General features: G+C 44.9%; 1 protein-coding gene and 1 pseudogene across 14 annotated transcripts in view; both read right to left on the bottom strand.

Annotated features, from left to right (window-relative positions):
- Window positions 1–23,625, bottom strand: part of ptprub (protein tyrosine phosphatase receptor type Ub) — a 1,307,170-nt gene that overhangs the window by 633,600 nt on the left and 649,945 nt on the right. The gene's annotated exons all lie outside the window — the stretch shown is intronic.
- LOC139280402 (U2 spliceosomal RNA) lies at window positions 13,578–13,804 on the bottom strand (annotated as a pseudogene).

Below are 23,625 nucleotides of genomic sequence, written 5' to 3' on the forward strand. Positions count from 1 at the left end.
AGGTGGTGATACAACTGAGTGGCTTACTAGGCCACTTAAAAGGGCAGTTATGAGTCAACCACTTTGGCGTGGGACATATAGGCCACACCAGATAAGGACATGAGGTTTCCTTCCCTAAAGGCCATGAATAAATCAGTTGGGTTTTTACGACATATCCAATAGCTTCAGGGTCACAGGTTTATATTGGTACCAATTTTTTATTGCCAGTCTTTTTTAAACAGGTATTTTGGTCACTCCTGTATCCCAGGGTTACGATCCAGCTTGGTTGCAGTTTCTCATGAACTGGAAGTAAAGTAAATAACACATTTCAAAAACAACATAGCCAGGAGGGATTTCAAGGCTGTGATCAAATCTTGGGATCCACATGATGGTTATAAACAGCGTGAGCTGCATTCCATGATTTAACAAATCAACCCCTTCAGTTCACTACCAGTTCTGTAATCACTCTCAGATAACCATTATTTTCAATATCAACTATTAATTTAAAGCCAATTCTCTCAATGCCCAGCTGTGCCACAGGTTTTTAGGCCCCACCTCTTCATAAAACTTGTTGCCAACTACCAATTTACCCCAATTGCAGAAGCCTGGACACAGCTGTAGTCATCAGGCAACCACCAATGTACATTTGCCACCAGCAGCTTCACAGAAAAGTCTCAACTCCAGAATATCATTTTGTTAATAAGTAAATCAGTGGTTTCGGGCCCATTTCAATCACCACTACTGGAAAAAATAGACTCATGACATGAAAGGGAACACACACAGTACTATGCAAATGAGCACTAAACCAGTAGTTCATGATGCCGTATTATTTTCACAATGTTAAATTATACTCCGCTGTTCACGTACTGCACTACAACAGATAAGGATGCCGTGTGACTCAATTTCCTCACAAAACTGAGTATTTATTTGCGCACTGATATCATGTGATCCAAGGACCATCTACGATAGGATGGACCTTGAAGCCTTGGCAGATGGAGTATAATGTTGGAAAGTGTGAGGTCATGCACTTTGGCAGAAAAAAATCAGAGCAAGTTATTATTTAAATGGAGAAAGATTGCAAAGTGCCGCAGTACAGCGGGACCTGGGGGTACTTGTGCATGAAACACAAAAGGATAGTATGTAGGTACAGCAAGTGATCAGGAAGGCCAATGGTATCTTGGCCTTTATTGCAAAGGGGATGGAGTATAAAAGCAGGGAAGTCTTGCTACAGCTATAAAAGATTTTAGTGAGGCCTCACCTGGAATAGTGTGTGCAGTTTTGGTTTCCATATTTACGAAAGGATATACTTGCTTTGGAGGCAGTTCAGAGAAGGTTCACTAGGTTGGTTCCAGGGATGAGGGGATTGACTTATGAGGAAACATTGAGTAGATTAGGCCTCTACTCATTGGAGTTCTGAAGAATGAGAGGTGATCTTATCGAAACGTATAAGATTATGAGGGGGCTTGACAAAGTGGATGCAGAGAGAATGTTTCCACTGATGGGAGGGGCATGATCTTAGAATAAGGGGCCGCCCATTTAAAACAGAGATGAGGAAAAATTTCTTCTCTCAGAGGGTTGTAAATCTGTGGAATTCGATGCCTCAGAGAGCTGTGGAAGCTGGCACATTGAATAAATTCAAGACAGAAATGGACAGTTTTTTGAGCGATAAGGGGATAAGGGGTTATGGGGAGCGGGCGGGGAAGTGGAGCTGAGTCCATGATCAGATCAGCCATTATCTTATTGAATGGCGGAGCAGGTTCGAGGGGCCGTATGGCCTACTCCTGTTCCTATTTCTTATGTTCTTATGTTAAGCCTTGTCGATAAAGAGCATTCAAATAAAATTTTTAATTAAAATTTAAAGGAATATGTACTTCACAGTCATTTTTTGTGGAAAACATCCCAGAGAGGCCTATCCCTGTGGTCAGAGCTACTTAAAACAAACATTAGTCAGCAACTTGATGGGTGGTACTAAAAAAGCAATTTTTGTTGTAGCAATGTGTATTCTCATCCAATCAGCCAGCAATCTTCCAAGATCCAACTAAACTTAAATGCTGTACTTCAAGAGAAAATGAATCTTTTTTTTCTTACTTCCCTCACCAATTTTTTCTCCTCCCCTTCTGCTGTTGACGGCATCGATATCCTTAGTGGAATACGGCTCCAAGAGGCACCATGCTAAATCTACATTAAACACTAGTTCAGCCTCAGCTGGAGTATTGCGTCCAATTCTGGGCAACACACTTTAGGAAGATCGTGAAGACTTGAGGTGGTACAGATTTACAGGGATGAGGGATTACGGTTACATGGATAGACTGGACAACCTGGGGTTGTTCTCCTTCGAGCAAAGAAGGTTAAGAGGAGATTTGATTGAAGTGTTTAAAATCATGAATGTTTAGAAATGGTTTCCAGTGGCTGAAGGGTCGATAATGAGAAGGCACAGATTTAAGGTGATTGGCAAATGAACCAGAGGCAACATGAGGAAAAATTTTTTACGCAACGAGTAGTTAGGATTTGGGATGCACTACCTGATAGGGTGGTGGATACAGATTCAATAGTAACCTTCAAAAGGGTATTGGATAAATACTTGGAGAAAATAAAATTGCAGGGATACGGGAAAAGTGCAGGGAAGCGGGACTAACTGATTTGTTTTTCGAAAGAGCTGGTGCAGACTCGATGAGCCGCATGGCCCCTTTCTGTACTATTCTATGATTCTATATCCTGCACCTTGCGCATGTGCCCAATGCTCATATCTGAGCCACATCGAGTGGCATCAGGCTATCGGTGATCCTGCCCTCATCTGGTGTCAGACACACAGGCATTCCCTAGTGGAGCTGCTAATAAGCAAACAGAAGTAGAGAAGAAGACAGGCCGCTTTTCTTCCTCCCTAACCCGGAGGTGATGTGGTGAATGGGAGTGCGCTTACTGCTGCCAATGAACTCAGGACACTGAACTTCTTAATAAAAAGTATATCCAGAGCCAACAACAGACTCGACGAGAGCCAAATCTCTACATATTTGAATGAACAAGTTTCCTCTAAACAACATTCTCACTTGCCTCCTCTATCACCATGATGTGTTTCTGACTTCATTTAGTATAATTGAATCTTAAAGCACCGATGGAGGCCATTCGGCCCATCATGCCTGCACCGGCTCTTTGGAAGAGTTATTCAATTAGTCCCACTTGCAAGTAATATACAAGCCTTCTGGAATGGATGACATTCAGAAGTCACGACATCGTCATTATTCACTTCAGACCCAATAAACGTGTTAGCAATCCGTGACCCACACATAATGCCCCATCTATGGCGGCGGGGGTGGGGGGTAATGGATAAGAGACTTTGGCTGAGGGAGGTAACACTTGCGCTGGGGTACAGGACTTCGGCTGGGTGAGGATTGCACTAGCGCTGGGGTAAGGGACTTTGGCTGGAGGAGGCAGCACTTGCGCTGGGGTAAAAGACTTTGGCTGGGGGAGGGATGCACTTGCGCGGGGGTAAGGGACTTCGGCTGGAACTTGGTGGCTTTTGCTGGATTGTTGGAGATCTGTCCTCTCTGGCTTCTGAAGTCAGAATGGATCGAATCACAATTTACAAAGTTAGTCAGAACTTGGGCTGGGCGGTTCCAGTTACACATTCCAGAGAAACTTGGCTTATCCTCCAAGGGGACGAATCTGCAATAGGTCATGTGATAATGGAGAATCAATCAGAGACAATGCAGCCATTTTAGAAGTACAAAAAAGTGCATCCAAAATGTCATCCCTCCCTCACCGGTTCATTCTCCACCCTGGATATTTTGTCTACTATATTTTGTTTCCTACATTACAAAACAGTAACTATACTCCCAAAGTACTTCATTGGCTGTAAAGCGTTTTGAGACGCCTGGTCATCGTGAAAGACGCTATATAAATATACGAGAGAAAAGAAATACTATATCGTCAAAACCTTCAGGTTCTATTGCTTTTATCACTCTTCACCCTTATCACGCCATCTCTACCACATTCAGCTGCTTTCTGGCAAGCTGAAAGAAAAATAGGCCTTATATTCATGAAATAAACTGCACACTGCTTATTGTGAAAAAAAATTTAAAATAGGTACAAATAAGAAACATAAGAAATAGGAGCAGGAGTAGGCCATTTGGGAATGGGTGACCGTTAGGAAGAGCAGTGGAAGGAAGGTAGTGCAGAGGTCCCCCCTGTGGGCATCTCCCTCCAAAACAGATATATCACCTTGAGTATTGTTGGGGGAGATGACTGATCAGGGGAAGGCGGCAACAGCAACGAAGTCCATGGCACCAGGGGTGGCTCTGCTGCACAGGAGGGCAGGAAAAAGAGTGGGAGAGCTATAGTGATAGGGGATTCTATTGCAAGGGGAATAGATAGGTGTTTCTGCGGCCGCATACGAGACTCCAGGATGGTATGTTGCCTCCCTGGTGCAAGGGTCAAGGATGTCTCGGAGCGGCTGCAGTGCATTCTGGAGGGGGAGGGTGAACAGCCAGCTGTCATGGTACATGTAGGTACCAACGATATAGGTAAAAAATGGGATGAGGTCCTCCAAGCTGAGTTTAGGGAGCTAGGAGTTAAATTAAAAAGTAGGACCTCAAAAAGGTAGTAATCTCAGGATTGCTACCAGTGCCACGTGCTAGTCAGAGTAGGAATGGCAGGACAGCCAAGATGAATACATGGCTTGAGGAGTGGTGCAGGAGGGAGGGATTCAAATTCCTGGGACATTGGAACCAGTTCTGGGGGAGGTGGGACCAGTACAAACCAGACAGTCTGCACCTGGGCTGGACTGGAACCAATGTCCTAAGGGGAGTGTTTGCTAGTGCTGTTGGGAAGGGGTTAAACTAATACGGCAGGGGGATGGGAACCTATGCAGGGAGACAGAGGGAAGTAAAATAAGGGCAGAAGCAAAAGATAGAAAGATGAAAAGTAAAAGTGGAGGGCAGATGGTTTCCCTGGGAGGGAGCTGCCAGTAACGTGTGCAAAAATCAAAAAGAGCCACATTACAGCAAAATTCTAAAGGGACAAAGTGTGTTAAAAAGACAAGCCTGAAGGCTCTGTGCCTCAATGCGAAGAGTATTCGTAATAAGGTGGATCAATTAACTGCGCAGGCAGCAATTAACGAATATGATATAATTGGGAGTATGGAGATATGGCTCCAGGGTAATCAAGGCTGGAAACTCAACATCCAGGAGTATTCAACATTCAGGAAGGATAGACAGAAAGGAAAAGGAGGTGGGGTAGCGTTGCTGGTTAAAGAGGAAATTAACGCAATAGTAAGGAAGGCCATTAGCTTGGATGATGTGGAATCTGTATGGGTAGAGCTGCGGAATACCAAAGAGCAGAAAACACTAGTGGGAGTTGTGTACAGACCACCAAACAGTAGTAGTGAGGTTGGGGACAGCATCAAAAAAGAAATTGGGGATGCGTGCAATAAAGGTACAGCAGTTATCATGGGCCATTTTAATCTACATATAGATTGGGCTAAACAAACTGATAGCAATACGGTGGAGGAGGATTTCCTGGAGTATATTAGGGATGGTTTTTTGGAACAATATGTCGAGGAACCAACCTGGGAGCTGGCCATCCTAGACTGGGTGATGTGTAATGAGAAAGGACTAATTAGCAATCTTGTTGTGCAAGGCCCCTTGGGGAAGAGTGACCATAATATGGAGAGTGACACGGTTAATTCAAAGACTAGGGTCCTGAATTTAAGGAAAGGTAACTTCCATGGTATGAGACATCAATTGGCTATAATAGACTGGTGAATTATACTTAAAGGGTTGATGGTGGATAGGCAATGGCAAACATTTAAAGATCACATGGATGAACTTCAACAATTGTATATCCCTGTCTGGAGTAAAAACAAAACAGGGAAGGTGGCTCAACCGCGGCTAACAAGGGAAATTAGGGATAGTGTTAAATCCAAGGAAGAGGCATATAAATTGGCCAGAAAAAGCAGCAAACCTGAGTACTGGGATAAATTTAGAATTCAGCAGAGGGGGACAAAGGGTTTAATTAGGAGGTGGAAAATAGAGTATGAGAGGAAACTTGCTGGGAACATAAAAACTGACTGCAAAAGCTTCTACAGATATGTGAAGAGAAAAAGATTAGTGAAGACAAACGTAGGTCCCTTGCAGTCAGAATCAGGTGAATTTGTAACGGGGAACAAAGAAATGGCAGACCAATTGAGCAAATAATTTGGTTCGGTCTTCACGAAGGAAGACACATATAACCTTCCGGAAATACTAGGGGACAGAGGGTCGAGCAAGAAGGAGAAACTGAAGGAAATCCTTATTAGTCAGGAAATTGTGTTAGGGAAATTGATGGGATTTAGGCCGCTAAATCTCCAGGGCCTGATAGTCTGCATCCCGGAATACTTCAGGAAATAGATGCATTGGTGATCATTTTCCAACAGTCTATCAACTCTGGATCAGTTCCTATGGACTGGAGGGTAGCTAATGTAACACCACTTTTTTTTTTAAAAAGGAGGGGGGAAGAGAAAACAGGGAATTATAGACCGGTTAGTCTGACATCAGTAGTGGGGAAAATGTTGGAATCAATTATTAAAGATGAAATAGCAGCACATTTGGAAAGCAGTGACTGGATCAGTCCAAGTCAGCATGGATTTATGAAAGGGAAATCATGCTTGACAAATCTTCTAGAATTTTTTGAGGATGTAACTAGTAGAGTGGACAAGGGAGAACCAGTGGATGTGGTGTATTTGGACTTTCAAAAGACTTTTGACAAGGTCCCACACAAAAGATTAAAATTAAAGCATATGGTATTGGGCGTAATGTTCGAGGGGCAGGCTCGAGGGGCTAGATGGCCTACTCCTGTTCCTAATTCTTGTGTTCTTAATGTATTGATGTGGATAGAGAACTGGTTGGCAGACAGGATGCAGAGAGGAGGGATAAATGGGTCCCTCTCAGAATGGCAGGCAGTGACTAGTGGGGTGCGGTATGGCTCAGTGCTGGGACCCCAGCTATTTACAGAATACATCAATGATTTAGATGAAGGAATTGAGTGTAATATCTCCAAGTTTGCAGATGACACTAAGCTGGGTGGCGGTGTGAGCTGTGAGGAGGATGCTAAGAGGCTGCAGGGTGACTTGGACAGGTTAGGTGAGTGGGCAAATGCATGACAGATGCAGTATAATGTGGATAAATATGAGGTTATCCACTTTGGTGGCAAAAACATGAAGGCAGAATATTATCTGAATGGCAGCAGATTAGGAAAAGGGGAGGTGCAACGAGACCTGGGTGTCATGGTACATCAGTCATTGAAAGTTGGCATGCAGGTACAGCAGGCGGTGAAGAAGGCAAATGGTATGTTGGCCTTCATAGCTAGGGGATTTGAGTATAGCAGCAGGGAGGTCTTAATGCAGTTGTAAAGGGCCTTGGTGAGGCCTCACCTGGAATATTGTGTTCAGTTTTGGTCTCCTAATCTGAGGAAGGACGTTCTTGCAGCGAAGGTTCACCAGACTGATTCCCGGGATGACGGGACTGACATATGAGAAGAGACTGGATCGACTGGGCCTGTATTCACTGGAGTTTAGAAGAATGAGAGGGGATCTCATAAAAACATATAAAATTCTGATGGGACTGGACGGGTTATAAGAACATAAGAATTAGGAACAGGAGTAGGCCATCTAGCCCCTCGAGCCTGCTCCGCCATTCAATAAGATCATGGCTGATCTGGTCGTGGACTCAGCTCCACTTACCCACCCTCTCCCCGTAACCCTTAATTCCCTTATTGGTTAAAAATCTATCTATCTTTGACTTGAAAACATTCAATGAGCTAGCCTCAACTGCTTAGATGCAGGAAGAATGTTCCCGATGTTGGGGAAGTCCAGAACCAGGGGTCACAGTCTAAGGATAAGGGGTAAGCCATTTAGGACCGAGATGAGGAGAAACTTCTTCACTCAGAGAGTTGTTAACCTCTGGAATTCTCTACCGCAGAGAGTTGTTGATGCCAGTTCATTAGATATATTCAAGAGGTAGTTAGATATGACCCTGACGGTTAAAGGGATCAAGGGGTATGGAGAGAAAGCAGGAAAGAGGTATGGAGGTGAATGATCAGCCATGATCTTACTGAATGGTGGTGCAGGCTCGAAGGGCCGAATGGCCTACTCCTGCACCTATTTTCTATGTTTCTATGTTTGGCCCCTCGAGCCTGCTCCACCATTCAATAAGATCATGGCTGATCTTATATAAATATCAGTGATTTGCAGTAATAATTTAATCTTTGTGGGTTCTTCTGGTGTTCATTAACTGATTGAGCTCTGCTCTAGTGGTGCATAACCTCATTAGAACCCCTCAATCTAATTGCTGACTCACTATTCACTACCAGGAACCTATTGTCCTGTAGAACCCACCAATGGGGAGTTCATGAGCAAATGTTATATTAACTGTGCTTTATTTTACCAATTACCTAGCTAAACAAAAATGCTGCTTTCAATGATGGATAGGGGAGATAATATCCTTAAATGCAATGAATAACAAAGTGTAGTTGTTATAATAGGATGTAGGAGTGTTCTTTGTTCAATAATTGCACTGTGTAACATTATTCATATATTCGAGCTCCCATTAGGATGAGATGTTCATATATAATGTAATTCTCACCTCAGTTAACCTTACACGTCCCAAATTTCCTACTGAGTTTGTGTGGCTGAGAGTTACCACAAGCTCTATTAGTTGAGCATCTGGCAGACTGCCATCATGTTTGCTGATGCAGTGCAACAGCTGGAGTCTAACAGGCATTGCAGTCCCTTGCTTGTTCATAAACCAATGTGAAAAAAGGACAGGCTTGGATTTTGTGTGTGGTCGTAAGTTTTTCTAAAGTTCTCCATCACACAAAACAACAAACACATTGCCACTGAGAGATTATGGGCAAAATATTAATAATTGTGCTGGTTAAAAACTGATTATGTTTCACTTAGTTATACAATGTTTGAATTAATTATAGCCTTCAGTTAATGATTGTTCATGTAAGCACTTGCAGATTCATGGGCCATTATTTGTCCCAATCTCTGTAACTTACTCTCCAGTCTTACAATCTTCCGAGATCTTTACACTCCTCCAATTCTGGCCTCTTGCGCATCCCCGAATTTTCAATTTTCCATCATTGGCAGCCATGCCTTCAGCTGCTGAGGTCCTACGCTCTTGCATTCCTTCCCTAAACATGTCTGCCTCTCTACCTACTTTAAGATGCATCTTAAAACCTACCCCTTTGACCAAGCTGTCCGATTATCTCCTTATGTGGCTCGGTTTCAAATTTTGGCTGATAATGCTCCTGTGAGCGCCTTTGGATGTTTAATTACATACAAGTAGTTGTTGTTGTTGTTGTTGTTGTTGCTGTGAGACCCTCAGTTTTGCACATGTGACTATAAATCTTGGAAAGACTACTCCAGACTATATCAAAGGGGTAGAAATTCATCTCCGCCCGAATGGGGTGCATCTACTGCTTTTTGCTGGTCATTACCGCCACAATTGATGCAGTGGCCACTGGAGCAAAATTCAGCATTTTTACTGCAGAAAAGGAGCGGAGCGGTATTGGTGGCGGGAATCAGCTGTTTGCACCAGTGTGGGTGCGGAGTGGCTGAGAGCAGCAAATCAGCACCAGCTGAGTTTCACAGCCCTAACGAGCCAGCTGCTCCCTGGCCTTCTTTAAGGGCAGGGTTTGCAGCAAGGCCCTGAGCAAGGAATCGAGGGCATGGCGAATCCAGGAGGAGCAAGGAAGGCTAGCAGATTTTCGGACACGGAACTGGAGACCCTCGAGGGTGTGGAGGGAAGGAGACGCCTTTTTCATGACGCGTTCATTGGATATATTCAAGAGGGAGTTAGATATGGTCCTTACGGCTAAAGGGATCAAGGGATATGGAGGGAAAGCAGGAAAGGGGTACTGAGGTGAATGATCAGCCATGATCTTATTGAATGGTGGTGCAGGCTCGAAGGGCCGAATGGCCTACTCCTGCACCTACTTTCTATGATTCTATGTTTCTGTTTATCCCGACACAGGCAGACCGACTCGCGCTGTCTTCATGAATGCCTGGAGAGAGATAGTTGTGGAGGTCTCGGGGACCTGCATTCATGACCGCACCGTGACCCAATGTCGCAAAAGGCTCAACGACATAATTCGACTGATGCAAGTGAGTACATGTTCCCCCAACTCCTCACCTTCCATCTGTGAGCCTCACCTTCACCTTTTATTAACAATCTTCACTATATAGTCACTGAAGCACCATTTGATTGTTGAGGCCATATATATGTGTGCGTGTTCGCAATGGAGGCTCCCTTTCATGTCAGAGTTACAGCTGCATGTAATGGACACACACTTGTGCACTCATTGCTGAGGCTTCATGACACTGCTACTCAGCAAGCCTTCTTTGCTTTGCAGGCGAAGGTGAGCAATAGGACTGGTGGCGGCGAGCCAGAGATACAGCAGCTCACTCATCTGGAAGAAGGGGTTCAGAGGCTAGTGGCCCCGCATGTTGTCTTCCCTGTGACTGCCGGTCATACCGATGCTGCCCCAGCGGGATCAGCAAGTGAAGGCCTTCCTTTAATGTCAACTGTCCTTGAAAGTGCCAGCGCCTACCGCGCCTTTACTTATGATAGTGTGCAAATTGCAGGCTGCATGGTGCAATGCCCTACCTCACCCTCATGGGAGCCCTTGTGTCATTTATGATTGCAGATGACCCCCCGAGCATGATCCAAAGCCAAGATGGCATTATTGAGGGCACTGGCAGCCGAAGCCAGAGACCGCTAATGTGAGTGGGAGGCAAAGCCAGGACGAGAGCCTTGAGGCCACTGGCAGCCATAGCCATGACGACACTGTAGAGGCCATTGGAAGTGAAAGCCACAATAACATCCTAGAAGCCACTCCATCTATTGGTGCCATATCCGATGAAGCCGAGGAAGAGGGGGGCACTGCTACCAGCACCGTGTCACTGCTTCCTACACTTGTACACGCCGGTTCAGTTACTGGGAGTACGCGGTCGGAAATGTTAGACTTTGCAAAGGGGTCTGCACTGGGTGATGCACAGGGGCCTAGCGGGCTGCAGCATGGTGAAGGTCCAAGGCAACCTCAGGTGCCATCTCTAAGGGGGGCAAGGTGGCATGCGAGTTCTGCTGAAGAGGACTCAGACGAGCCCATCGATGTTGGGGCTTATGAAAGAAGGGTGGAGGCCATGCATTCCCAGATGGGGGCAATGGCAAGGGTGCTGCAGAGCCTGTCGCAAGTGGCCAGGAGCGTGCAGGATTTCACCTCCCGCACTGTGGACAGCTCTGCGCACACCATGGAGCTCATCATTGCCAGTGTGCAGGCGATGGTGGGCTCCCAGAGTGACCATGTGGATCCAGCTGTGATGCAGTGTATCATTGGTGATGTGGCAGCTGCCATTACAGCACAGGGGCAAGAGAACCAACGTCTCAGTGCTGTATCGGATAGGATGGCCGCGGCCCTGGAAGCTCAGAATGCTCTTGTGCACTCTGGCCAACAAAGTCATGGAGCTTCTTACCAGAGGCCTTATCGGAAGGGGTAATTTTGGCCCCAAAGTCTCATGTAATCAGCCTTGAGTGAGGTAAGTAGGAAAAGTTACCAGAATTTAAAGGTTAAAATCACTGTGGATCTGCAAAGCATTTATGCATGCTCTGTGTACATGGTCACTTCCAGGCTTGACTACTCAATATGCACTTTGTTGTTCTTCCATTTTGCTCCTTCCATAAACTGCAACTTGTTCAAAGCTCTATGCACATATCCTGGCCTGTCCCACCTCCATTCTAGCTGACCTACATTGGTTCCCGTTCCCCACAACATTAAATTCAAAATCCTCGTCTTTAAATCTCTCCATGGTCTCACCTCACCCTAACTCCACTAGCCCTAATTCTCCCTTGAACTCTGCTCCGTTGCATATCTGCTCCTACTCCGCAAATTTCATCTTGCCAGAGCGCTCAACCGATCGAGTCCTACTATCTGGAATTCCTTCCCTAAATCCCTTCACCTCTCTTTCTTTACAAACCTCTTCAAAACCTATCTTTCTGACCTAGGTTTTGGTCACCCCTCCTTATTTCTTTTTTCATATCTTAATGTTCCATTTCCATACACCTTCTCTGAAGTTTCCTGGGAAGTTGTTGCCTCCTTATTTTATGCTTTGCAGTTTTGGTCTGTTTTACTAAGTGAACCTCCTGATTCAAACTGCTTGTGTTACAATACAATATTATGTAAATCATCTTGGTCATTGAAAGCTGCACAGTCATCTATCGAGGATTCCACGGGTCCCCGAGCAAATGTTCCGTAAGTGGCTGTTCCACTAAATTGGGAGTCTACTAACGGGTACATTAGAAAGATATTATGCAATTAACAGTTTGCTCATTGAGTGCTTGTCAATTTTCCAATAAATTAGGATTGAAATATTTCCAATTATATTTCAAGTAGTTGGCTTGTAATTGACTTCTAATTAAACTGCTTTACTGTCAATCATATGTCATCTTCATTCAACCCATCATGGACTCTATCTTTCTGGTCTTGTTTTGCAATATTTCATTTCTGACTGGTATAGCATCATCGAAGTTAGGGCAAGAAGGGGGCCATTCAGCCCATCGTGCCTCTCCCAGTGCCGGGTCTTTACTTGGAGCTATCTATACCAGTCTAATTTCTCTACTCTTTTCCTGTATCCTCTATATTGTTCCCTTGCAAATATTTATCCAATTCCCTTAAAGGAAAGTTTAATAAGTATGAGAAAACATAATTGAAGAGGTGTCGTTGAACATGTCATTGCATATTCATTGGTTTATAAACCTGATAACGTGGTTCACATACATATTCATGCATTTCTTTAGCCAACTTTAATCTTGAATATAAAATCACTAGCATCACAACGGAACTTCAATCATCCAACAATTTCTACCTTCTGTCTGGTTATCCTACCTCTGTGACACAGTAAGCTAGTTCCTAGCATTTCGTAGCATAGATAGGGGCCGAAATTGCCCACCGCCCGAAATGAGTCGCACCTACTGCTCTTGAAGTGTTCCAGCCACACCAATGCATGGGGCGGCCAATCCTGAAAAATTCAGCACTTTGTGCTTTTTTTTGCCGCATCACGGGGCAGAAGTGTAGTCGGGTCAGAGTGACCGATGCTCCAAGGCATCAGCGCCATGCTGATGACGTCATCGCGCTGCCGCATCACAGCGTCCCTCCCCTTCAGTTAAAGGGGAGGGCCGCTGCAAATTTTTTTTTTTTTTTTTTTGAAATTCGTAGCCAATCGTTCCAATTCTTTGTCAAATCACAAACGCCAGAGGTCACCTTGCACACGCCAAGGATCACTCTGCGCCAATGCTCTTCGCCAAAAGGCCTAGAGCCACTGCACCGTTCCTGGAAGTACGGCAATACCAGGTTCGTGCCATGGAGGTGGATGGGTCAGGTCCCCCACACACCTCCATGGAGGTGGATGGGTCAAGCCACCCCACCCACCTCCCTGCAATTTTTTTTTTTTTTTTTTTAAATTCGTAGCCAATCGTTCCAATTCTTTGTCAAATCACAAACGCCAGAGGTCACCTTGCACATGCCAAGGATCACTCTGCGCCAATGCTCTTAGCCAAAAGGCCTAGAGCCACTGCACCGTTCCTGGAAGTACTGCAATACCAGGTTCGTGCCATGGAGGTGGATGGGTCAGGTCCCCCACACACCTCCGTGGAGGTGGATGGGTCAACCCTCCCCACCCACCTCCTGTTTCCAAAAATGCAAGCATATACCTTCCTGACCAGGGAGAAACCACCCGGAGGTCATGGTGGCTGGTCAGAAACGGTACTACACTTGATCTTAGCCAAAAGGAGGCACCTCCCTGCAAATTCTTCAGCCACTTCAGTGGCAAACATTGGGCCACCAGGGAGGGTTTTGGCCGGGCCAGCAGCCTGGCACCCAAGAGGGGGTGCCTGGCTGCCTGTTGGCGGCCCGGCCGAACCCGCGGGCATAATTGTCAGCCCAACCTGGCAGTCGGCCGACAAAAAAAAAACATGGAGTCGCCAGCAGTCCACCTCCCCTTTAAGTGCAGGCGTGCCGCCAAGCCACAGAAAGGGTACTGACAGCAAAAGCTGTCGGGGGCACCGATTGGCAGCACTGCCGCTCCCATGGGGCAATTTGCCGCAGGACAATTTCGGGAAGGGGTCGCCGCCGGTCGGTAAGGAGCCAGTGCGTGCATGACACGGCGGGAAAACGGGCAGAGCGGTCCCCCACACCGTTCCAAAACTAAGTAAGAGCAATTTCTAAAATGGCAGCTCCTCTGCAGGCAATTCCGGCCCCATAGGCTCATAGAAATTGATAAATGAAAAATGGTCCATCTACTTCACCTTCTATCATCTTGGTAGTCGCATGATACAACAATATCTCCCTTGTTTAATTTCATAATTTTCTGTTTTTGAAGATTTTTTTCTGTTGACCAAAGTGAGGAAAATTGCTTCTAGTTAAGGGAATACCGTCCCAATTTTCCCATTTGCGTCAGCATCAAGTATAGTCAGGCCAGATACTACACAGATCAGATGCAGAGTAGAGTTTAGTTTTCAACACTGCACATTTATCATAATCTCAAAAGAACATCCCACATTACATGAGTGTGCTACATCCATTTCGCACATCTGCTGTCTTTGTGGTCTCTCTGAATAAGATTGTCAATTAGTTCTGAATTCAGGTACTTTCTTGCTGTTAGTCCTACCTGCTCAGAACTGGGTTGAGAGTGTTTAAACTCATTTCACATATGACACTTGCAGCCAGCAGAGAGAAGAGACTTTCAGCCAGTCAGTCTGGATTGGATTGATGCTGAAGTACCAGAGGTGAACAGAAAGTGTGCAAACCCATTGCATCACCATTCACCGTATCCCTAAGTGAACTGCTGTATCTCTAATGCATTACTACATTTTAACAATGACCACACTTCAATAAAGTACTTAATTGACTGTAAAGCACTTTGGAACGTCCTGAGGTCGTGAAAAGTGCTATTTACATGCAAGTCTTTCTTTTTTTTGACAGTACATGTGAAGATGGCACCATGATTGCTGCATTTAGTTATTACTGAGTCGAACAGGTGAGCAGCCTTGTGATAACCTAAACCCTTGGTCCATTACTTACAGATTTCTACTTTGTGTCGAAAATTTCAGCAGTATAAAGATTGATTATCTATTGGTATTAATTCAGCTCCATATCACACTTGCTGAAGGTGTTTATTACTACACCATCATTATAGGCAGTCCCTCGAAGTCGAGGAAGACTTGCTTCCACTCTAAAATGAGTTCTTAGGCGACTGAACAGTCCAATACAGGTGGGACAGATAGTCGTTAAAGGAAAGGGTGGGTGAGACTGGTTTGCCGCACGCACCTTCCGCTGCCTGCGCTTGGTTTCTGCATGTTCTCAGCGATGAGACTCGAGGTGCTCAGTGCCCTCTCAGATGCACTTCCTCCACTTAGGGCAGTCTTTGACCAAGAACTCCCAGGTGTTGGTGGGGATGTTGCATTTTATCAAGGAGGTTTTGAGGGTGTCTTTGAAACGTTTCCTCTGCCCACCTTGGCTCGCTTGCCATGTAGGAGTTCCGAGTAGAGCGCTTGCTTTGGTAGTCTTGTGTCAGGCATGCGAACAATGTGACCTGCCCAGTGGAGCTGGTCAAGTGTGATCAGTGCTTCGATGTTGATACTACAAGAGTGCAGCTAAAGGCAGACACAAAGTTCTAAGTCTGTCAGCTACAACTATAATGTAAATTACCTAAAGAAAGACTTGAATCTTTCACAACCTCAGGACATCCCGAAGTGCTTTACAGTCAATTAAGTACTATTAAAGTGTAGTCAGTGTTGTAATGTAGAAAACACAGCAAGCATACAGCAAGCTCCAACAAACAGCATTGTTATAATGACAGATAATCTGTTTTAATGATGTTGGTTGAGGGATAAACATTGGCCAGAACTCCCCTGCTCTTCTTCAAATAATGCCATGGGATTTTTCACCCCACCTGAGTGGGCAGACGGCGCCTCGGTTTAATGCGTCATCTGAAAGACAACACCTTCAACAGTGCAGCACTCCCTTGGTACTGCATTGGAGTGTCAGCCGAAATTTTTGTGCTCAAGTCCCTGGAATGGGACTTGAACCCAAAAATCTTTTGACTCAAGGCGAAAGTCCTACCAACTGAGCCACGGCTGATAGGAAACAACGGCATCATAGACCCAAAAAAATGTGGATATTGTGTCAGTTGCCGCCTGAAACAAGCTACCTGGATCCCACTTTATAGTGAGGTCTGTATGGTTGTCAAAACTGGTCAATCCCTCCTGCTATGTCAGCGGTCACAGAATTGGTCAAAGACTGCACCCGAGTTCTGAGATAGTGAAATTCGTGATTAGAACGGACAACAAAGTACTTGAGAGCTGGTATCAAACAGATCCCAACTGAGCCAGATATCTTCTGACTTTACATAGAGAATTACGCAGACATTACAACAGTGACTACACTCCAAAAAGTACTTAATTGGCTGTAAAGCACTTTGAGATGTCCAGTGGTCGTAAAAGTCGCTAAATAAATCCAAGTTTTTCTTTCTTTTCTATGAAACGGTCGTCAGGTTCTGGCAAACCTTTTTATAAAGTAAATACGAGAGCTGGTCCCCTGTTTTTATACTCTGGGTTTCTGTATTATACATTGGAGCCATGTGCTCCTACGCACACCAGTTCCCAAGTGTAAAAGAAACCACGAGGTTTAAAAAGCACCTATAGGCTGCATTTACAAACCAAGAAAGCTGTCTTCTGCGACTTTCTTGCAAGAAGGCATTGTGCCTTGCCCAGGAATGTTGATTCAGAGGATGTGAATTGGCTGGTGGCCATGCACTATCCAGCTTTCCGTGATGCTCATTTACAATGGCTTTTGTTTGCATCGATAAATTTATTTTCCAATTAAAAGCAATCATTTCCCCAAATTTAATGAATCAGTATATGCACAAAAGAACTTGCACTATTGTGATCTCATTTACTAATTTCACGTTGAAGGATACATTGTACAATAGAAAAGAGCCATGGAACACATCAGTACAAAATTCCATTTATGTGATCTATTTTAAGTGTTAAAAAAGGGCATATTTCCAAATAAAATATTTCATCTACCCAACAACTTTCCAAAGAAAATAAATACTTACAATGGTAATTACAGGTTGAACCTCCTTTATCCGGAACCCTCGGGACCTGGCCTGTTCTGGATAAGGGATTTTTCCGGATGAGGGGTGGTCACGTTAAATTGGATGGTACAGGTGCTGAGCAAGGGGATATCGGGGCTGGCTGGCTTGGGGTTGGGAGTGCGGCAGAGAGATCATGGCGGGGGGGGGGCAGTGGATCGCGGGGTCAGGCCAGCGATTGCGGGAGGCGGCAGCGAGGAAGGATTTCAATTTGTTCATGTCGGAGTTCTGCAAGTGCCATCCAGTGGCCAGGAATGATTCTGGACGAGGGAGTTCTGGAAAAGGGAGGTTCAACCTGTACTTAGAAAAATCAATTAGTCCTCACAAACTATTTCATGTAAATGGCGATTCTATCAGGCACATTGCATTTATGCAGCACTCTCTGTTCAGTAGATCTACATCACAATGTGAACAAATCACCGTGACGTAGCCCTGCAGTTTTCAGGCAGTTATGTCCTGTGTATATTCACCAATCTGCAAGATTATTTCACAGAGATCTCAAGTGTGATTAATATTGTCTGATATTATGTCAGTTGCCGCCTGAAACAAGCTAGCTGGCTGCTACTTTATAGTGAGGCCTGTACGGTTGTCAGAGCTGGTCAATTGTGCGATGCCAGCGGTCGCACAATTGGCCAAAGGCTGTACCTGAGTTCTGAGATAGTGAGGTTCGTGAGTAGAATGGACAACAAAGTATTGTGAGCTGGTATCAAACAGCTGAGCCAGTTGTCTTCTGACTTTAAAGAATCACACAGAATTTTACAGCACAGAAATGCTATTTGGCCCGACATGACGAGGTCAGTGTTTATGTTCCACATGAGCATCCTCCCACCTTACTTCATCTCAGACTATCAACATATTCTCATGTACTTATCTAGCTTCCCTTAAATGCATCCAAGGACATTGCCCAATTAAGATGCTGGACATTGCAAGTGAATGCCATAATGCGTAGTGGGGCAGTTAATACCTAAAACAATAGAATAAAACTAATGGCACTATTAACCATAAACTTCTAGACAGCATATAAGACGGAGCGGTTATACCGATCAGGAAAGAATGAACAGGCTGGGGTTCTTCTCTCTAGAAAACAGAAGACTGTGGGGTGACCTGATAGAGGTCTTCAAGATTATGGAATGGTTTGATTGGAGAAGATGTTACTCCTTGCGAATGAGACAAGAACTAGGGGCCATAAATATAAGATACCCACTAATAAATCCAATAGGGAATTCAGAAGAAATTTCTTTAACCAGAGAGTGGTTAGAATGTAGAACATGCTACCACAGGGAGTAGTTGAGGCAAATAGCATAGATGCATTCAAGGGGAAGTTAGATACACACATGAGGGAGAAAAGAATAGAAGGATATGCTGATGAGGTTAGATGAAGAGGGTGGGAGGAGACTCATGTGGAGTATAAACACCGGCATGGCCTGCTTCTGTGCTATAAATACTGTGTCATGTAATTCTCTCCAAAATGACACCAGCAACAACAACAACAACTTGTACTTATATAGACCTTTAACATAGTAAAACATCCCAAGGTGCTTCACAGGAGTAAGAGAAGATGAAAAATTTGACACCGAGCCACATAAGAAGAAATTAGGGCAGGTGACCAAAACCTTGGTCAAAGAGATAGGTTTTAAAGAGCATATTAAAGGAGGAAAGAGAGGGAAAGAGGCAGAGAGGTTTAGGCAGGGAATTCTAGAGCTTAGGGCCTAGGCAACGGAAAGCATGGCCACCAATGGTAGAGCGATTATAATCAGGGATGCTCAAGAGGGCAGAATTAGAGACGTTCAGATGGCTCAAAGGGTTGTGGGGCTGGAGGAGATTACAGAGATAGGGAGGGGCGAGGCCATGGAGGGATTTGAAAACAAGGACGAGAAATTTGAAATTGAGACATTGCTTAACCAATGTAGGTCAGCGAGCACCGAGGTGATGGGTGAACGGGACTTGGTGCGAGTTAGGACACGGGCAGCCGAGTTTTGGATAACCTCAAGTTTACGTAGGGTAGAATGTGGGAGGCCAGCCAGGAGTGCGTTGGAATAGTCAAGGCTAGAGGTAACAAAGGCATGAAGAAGGTTTCAGCAGCAGATGAGCTGAGGCAAAGGCGAAGGCGGGCGATGTTACAGAAGTGGAAAATGGCTTTGGTTTCTTGATGTCATCAAGGAGCAGCATGTAGATAAAAAATAGGAGGGTGCCAAGGATAGGTCCTTGGGGGACACCAGAGGTAACAATGCAGGAGCGGGAAGAGAAGTCGTTGCAGGTGATTCTCTGGCTGCGATTAGATAGATAAGGATGGAATCAGGCGAGTGCAGTCCCACCAAGCTGGACGATGGTGGAGAGGCATTGGAAAAGGATGGAGTGGTCAACCGTGTCCAAGGCTGCAGACAAGCCAAAAAGGACGAGGAGGGATAGTTTACCTTTGTCACAGTCACAAAAGGATGGCATATGTGACTTTGATGAGAGCCGTTTCGGCATTGTGGCAGGGGCAGAAACCTGATTGGAGGGAATCAAACATGGAGTTGCGGGAAAGATGGGCATGCATTTGGGAGGTGACAGCACGTTCAAGGACTTGAGAGGAAAGGGAGGTTGGAGCTGGGGCGATAGTTTGCAAGGATGGATTGTTTTTTTTGAGGAGAGGTGTGACGACGTCAGATTTGAGGGAGATGGGGACAGTACCTGAGAAGAGAGAACCGTTAACAATGTCAGCTAACATGGGAGCCAGAAAAGGAAGTTGGGTGGTCAGCAGTTTGCTTGGAATAGGGCCGGGGGAGCAGGAATTGAGCACAGAGATGTGATGAGGGGAGATCGGAGAGAAACTAGAGAAAGATGCGAGTTCAGTGCTCGGGCAAGGGGAAACCTTCAAGGGAGTTTGGCCTGGTGTGCTCGGGAAAGGAAGGGAAATGGCAGAGGGAGCTGAACAGGTGGTCTCAATCTTAAGAGACAAAGAATCCATGAGCTCCTCACACTTGTTGTCGGAGGTGAGGATGGAGGAGACAGGGGAGAGGGGTTTAAGAAGACGGTTAGCAGTGGAGAATAGAAGCCGGGGTTTAAGAACATAAGAAATAGGAACAGGAGTAGGCCATACAGCCCCTCGAGCCTGCTCCGCCATTTAATATGATCATGGCTGATCCGATCATGGACTCGGGTCCACTTCCCTGCCTGCTCCCCATAACCCCTTATTCCCTTAGCGGTTAAGAAACTGTCTATCTCTATTTTAAATTTATTCAATGTACCAGCTTCCATAGCTCTCTGAGGCAGCGAATTCCACAGATTTACAACCCTTCGAAAGAAGAAATTTCTCCTCAGCTCAGTTTTAAATGGGCGACCCCTTATTCTAAGATTATGCCCTCCACTCTAGTCTCCCCTATCAGTGGAAACATCCTCTCTGCATCCACCTTGTCAAGCCCCCTCATAATCTTATACATTTCGATAAGATCACCTCTCATTCTTCTGAATTCCAATGAGTAGAGGCCCAACCTACTCAACCTTTCCTCATAAGTCAACCCTCTCATCTCTGGAATCAACCTAGTGAACTTTCTCTGAACTGCTTCCAAAGCAAGTATATCCTTTCGTAAATATGGAAATCGAAACTGCACGCAGTATTCCAGGTGTGGCCTCACCAATACCCTGTATAACTGTAGCAAGACTTCCCTGCTTTTATACTCTATCCCCTTTGCAATAAAGGCCAAGATTCCATTGGCCTTCCTGATCACTTGCTGTTTCATGCACAAGTACCCCCAGGCCCCTCTGTACTGTAGCATTTTGCAATTTTTCTCCATTTATAACTTGCTCTTTGATTTTTTTTCTGCCAAAGTGCATGACCTAACACTTTCCAACATTATACTCCATCTGCCAAATTTTTGCCCACTCACTTAGCCTGTCTATGCCCTTTTGCAGATTTTTTGTGTCCTTCTCACACATTGCTTTTCCTCCCATCTTTGTATCGTCAGCAAACTTGGCTACGTTACACTCGGTCCTTTCTTCCAAGTTGTTAATATAGATTGTAAATAGTTGGGGTACCAGCACTGATCCCTGCGGCACCTCACTTGTTACTGATTGCCAACCCGAGAATGAACCATTTATCCCGACTCTATGTTTTCTGTTAGTTAGCGAATCCTCCATCCATGCTAATATATTACCCCCAACCCCGTGAACTTTTATCTTGTGCAGTAACCTTTTATGTGGCACCTTGTCAAATGCCTTCTGGAAGTCTAAATACACCACATCCACTGGTTCCCCTTTATCCACCCTGTTCGTTACATCCTCAAAGAATTCCAGCAAATTTGTCAAACATGACTTCCCCTTCATAAATCCATGCTGATTCTTTGCATTCCAGCATGATTCTGGATTGAGCAATTTTGGCAGACGAGAGTCGGACTCGATCATGCTTTATGTGGTCCAGCCAGATCTGGCGGTGAACGGCTGAACCAGTTGTCTGCCATATCCATTCAAGTCAGCGTCCCTTTGACTTATGGGAGCGAAGGGGGAACCAGGTGGAACAGCGAAGGGGGAACCAGGGTGAGAGAGAGAGTAATTGTTTTAATAGGTTCTAGACAACAAAGATGGTGATGAGGTTATGATTGAGCAGATCTTTAGTGGTAGAAATGTCGTGGACCTGTTGGACTGAATGGCCTACTTCTGTGCTGTAACTACTTTGTAATTTCCTGCCAGAGACTCCTCCCACTGTGGAGTTCCTGAAATTGATATAGCCACATAAAGCGCTTCCCCCAAGCTCCCAATTTTCTGTCCTCTGCTGGCTTATGCTAGAGTATGTTCTAAGAGTGGCAGAAGTTCCTGGGTATCTCACCTGGGAGGCCTTTCCTCATGTATAAGCCTGGGCAGTGACTGTCACAGGCCATTTGACCATTCGAGGTCAATACTACCTTCATCTGATATTCATTATAGTAAGGAATAGACATTCTGGAAGGAAGTAATCTATTTTCTGACTGGTTCTGGGTTAACTATAGCTCTCCTACTGAAGGCCTGTCTTTAATCAGCTGGCTCAGCAACTACCAGGTGCTGAAGCTGAGATGTTCCTGACCTGCATGGCTCAACCATACACTGAATGAATAAATGAAGGACGTGCACTTATATAGTGCATTTCTAACTCCAAAGTGGTTTACAGCCAATAAATTACTTCTGAAGTGTTGTCCCTATTATTTTGGAGACAAACGCAACAGCAGCATACAAGATCAGACAAAAAAATTAGATAATTAATAAGATAAATAACCAATAAATTTGTTTTGGTAGTGTTAGTTGTGGGATAAATGTTGTCCAGAACATAAGGTGACCTTCACTTCTCTTCCTTGAACAATGCATTCCCTTGAACAATAGCACTGTCATCGCTGAGTTCGAAGGTGATGGGTTCAAGTCCCACTCCACAGACCCGAGCACAATATCTAGGCTGACACTCCAGTACAGTACTGAGGGAGTGCTGCACTGTCAGAAGTTCTGTCTTTCATATGAGACGTTAAATAGGTGGACGTAAACGATGCCGTGGCATTATTCCATTAAGAGCTCAGGAGTTCTCCCCAGTGTCCTGGCCAATATGTATTCCTCGACTAACATTTAAAAACAGATTTTCTGGTGATTATTTCATTACTGTTTGTGGGCCACTGCTGTGCGCATATTGGTTGCCACGTTTCCTACATTAAAAGAGTGACTACACTTCAAAAGTACTTCATTGGCTGTATAGCACGTTGAGACGTCCTGAGGCCGTGAAAGGCGCTATATAAATGCAAGTTTTTCTTCTTTTTTTCTTTAATTTGGCCCTGGAAATACTGGAACTGCCCACACAATATCTTAACCGATAAGGGATTCCGGGGTTATGGGGAGTGGGCAGGGAAGTGGACCTGAGTCCATGATCGGATCAGCCGAGCAGGGTCGAGGGGCCTTATGGCCTACTCCTGCTCCTATTTCTTATGTTTTTATGTTGTTCATGCTTTTTTTTAAATAAAAGAAAACATTCTAAGATGAAGTTCAAACCTGTTAAAAATGCCAGCGGCACCCTGTCAAATTTAAATGGCTATTATCTGAATCGAGGCCAATTCATTCATCACTTATATGGTGAGATGAAAATGCAAATTTGCCATGGTTTTCACATCTAGATTATAATGCCACAGGGGCCGCTGTCAGTCCATTTCATTCACAAAAGTCTCAAACACGTCGCTTTGTTTCTGCAGATGGAACATTTCACTGAATGTCAGCCGCGCAGGTAAGATGTTCCAGCTGTTACTTGGAGGTCACTTTCAAACACAGATGGGCAAAGCAATGCATCAGGGACTCCTCACCAAACACAATGTACACAATTGGGCCGCTGTTAATCTCACTGCATGAAGCCAACATTAAAATCTTTTTGCATCTGGCATGAAACAATAATAAAATTGGTGGCAATATCTGTAAATAATATGCTGGTGTCAAGTCGTGGCTCAGTGGTAGCACTTTTGCCGCTGAGTCAGAATGTT

This window comes from Pristiophorus japonicus, chromosome 14 (genome assembly GCF_044704955.1).
Source record: "Pristiophorus japonicus isolate sPriJap1 chromosome 14, sPriJap1.hap1, whole genome shotgun sequence".
Lineage (NCBI taxonomy): Eukaryota > Metazoa > Chordata > Chondrichthyes > Pristiophoridae > Pristiophorus > Pristiophorus japonicus.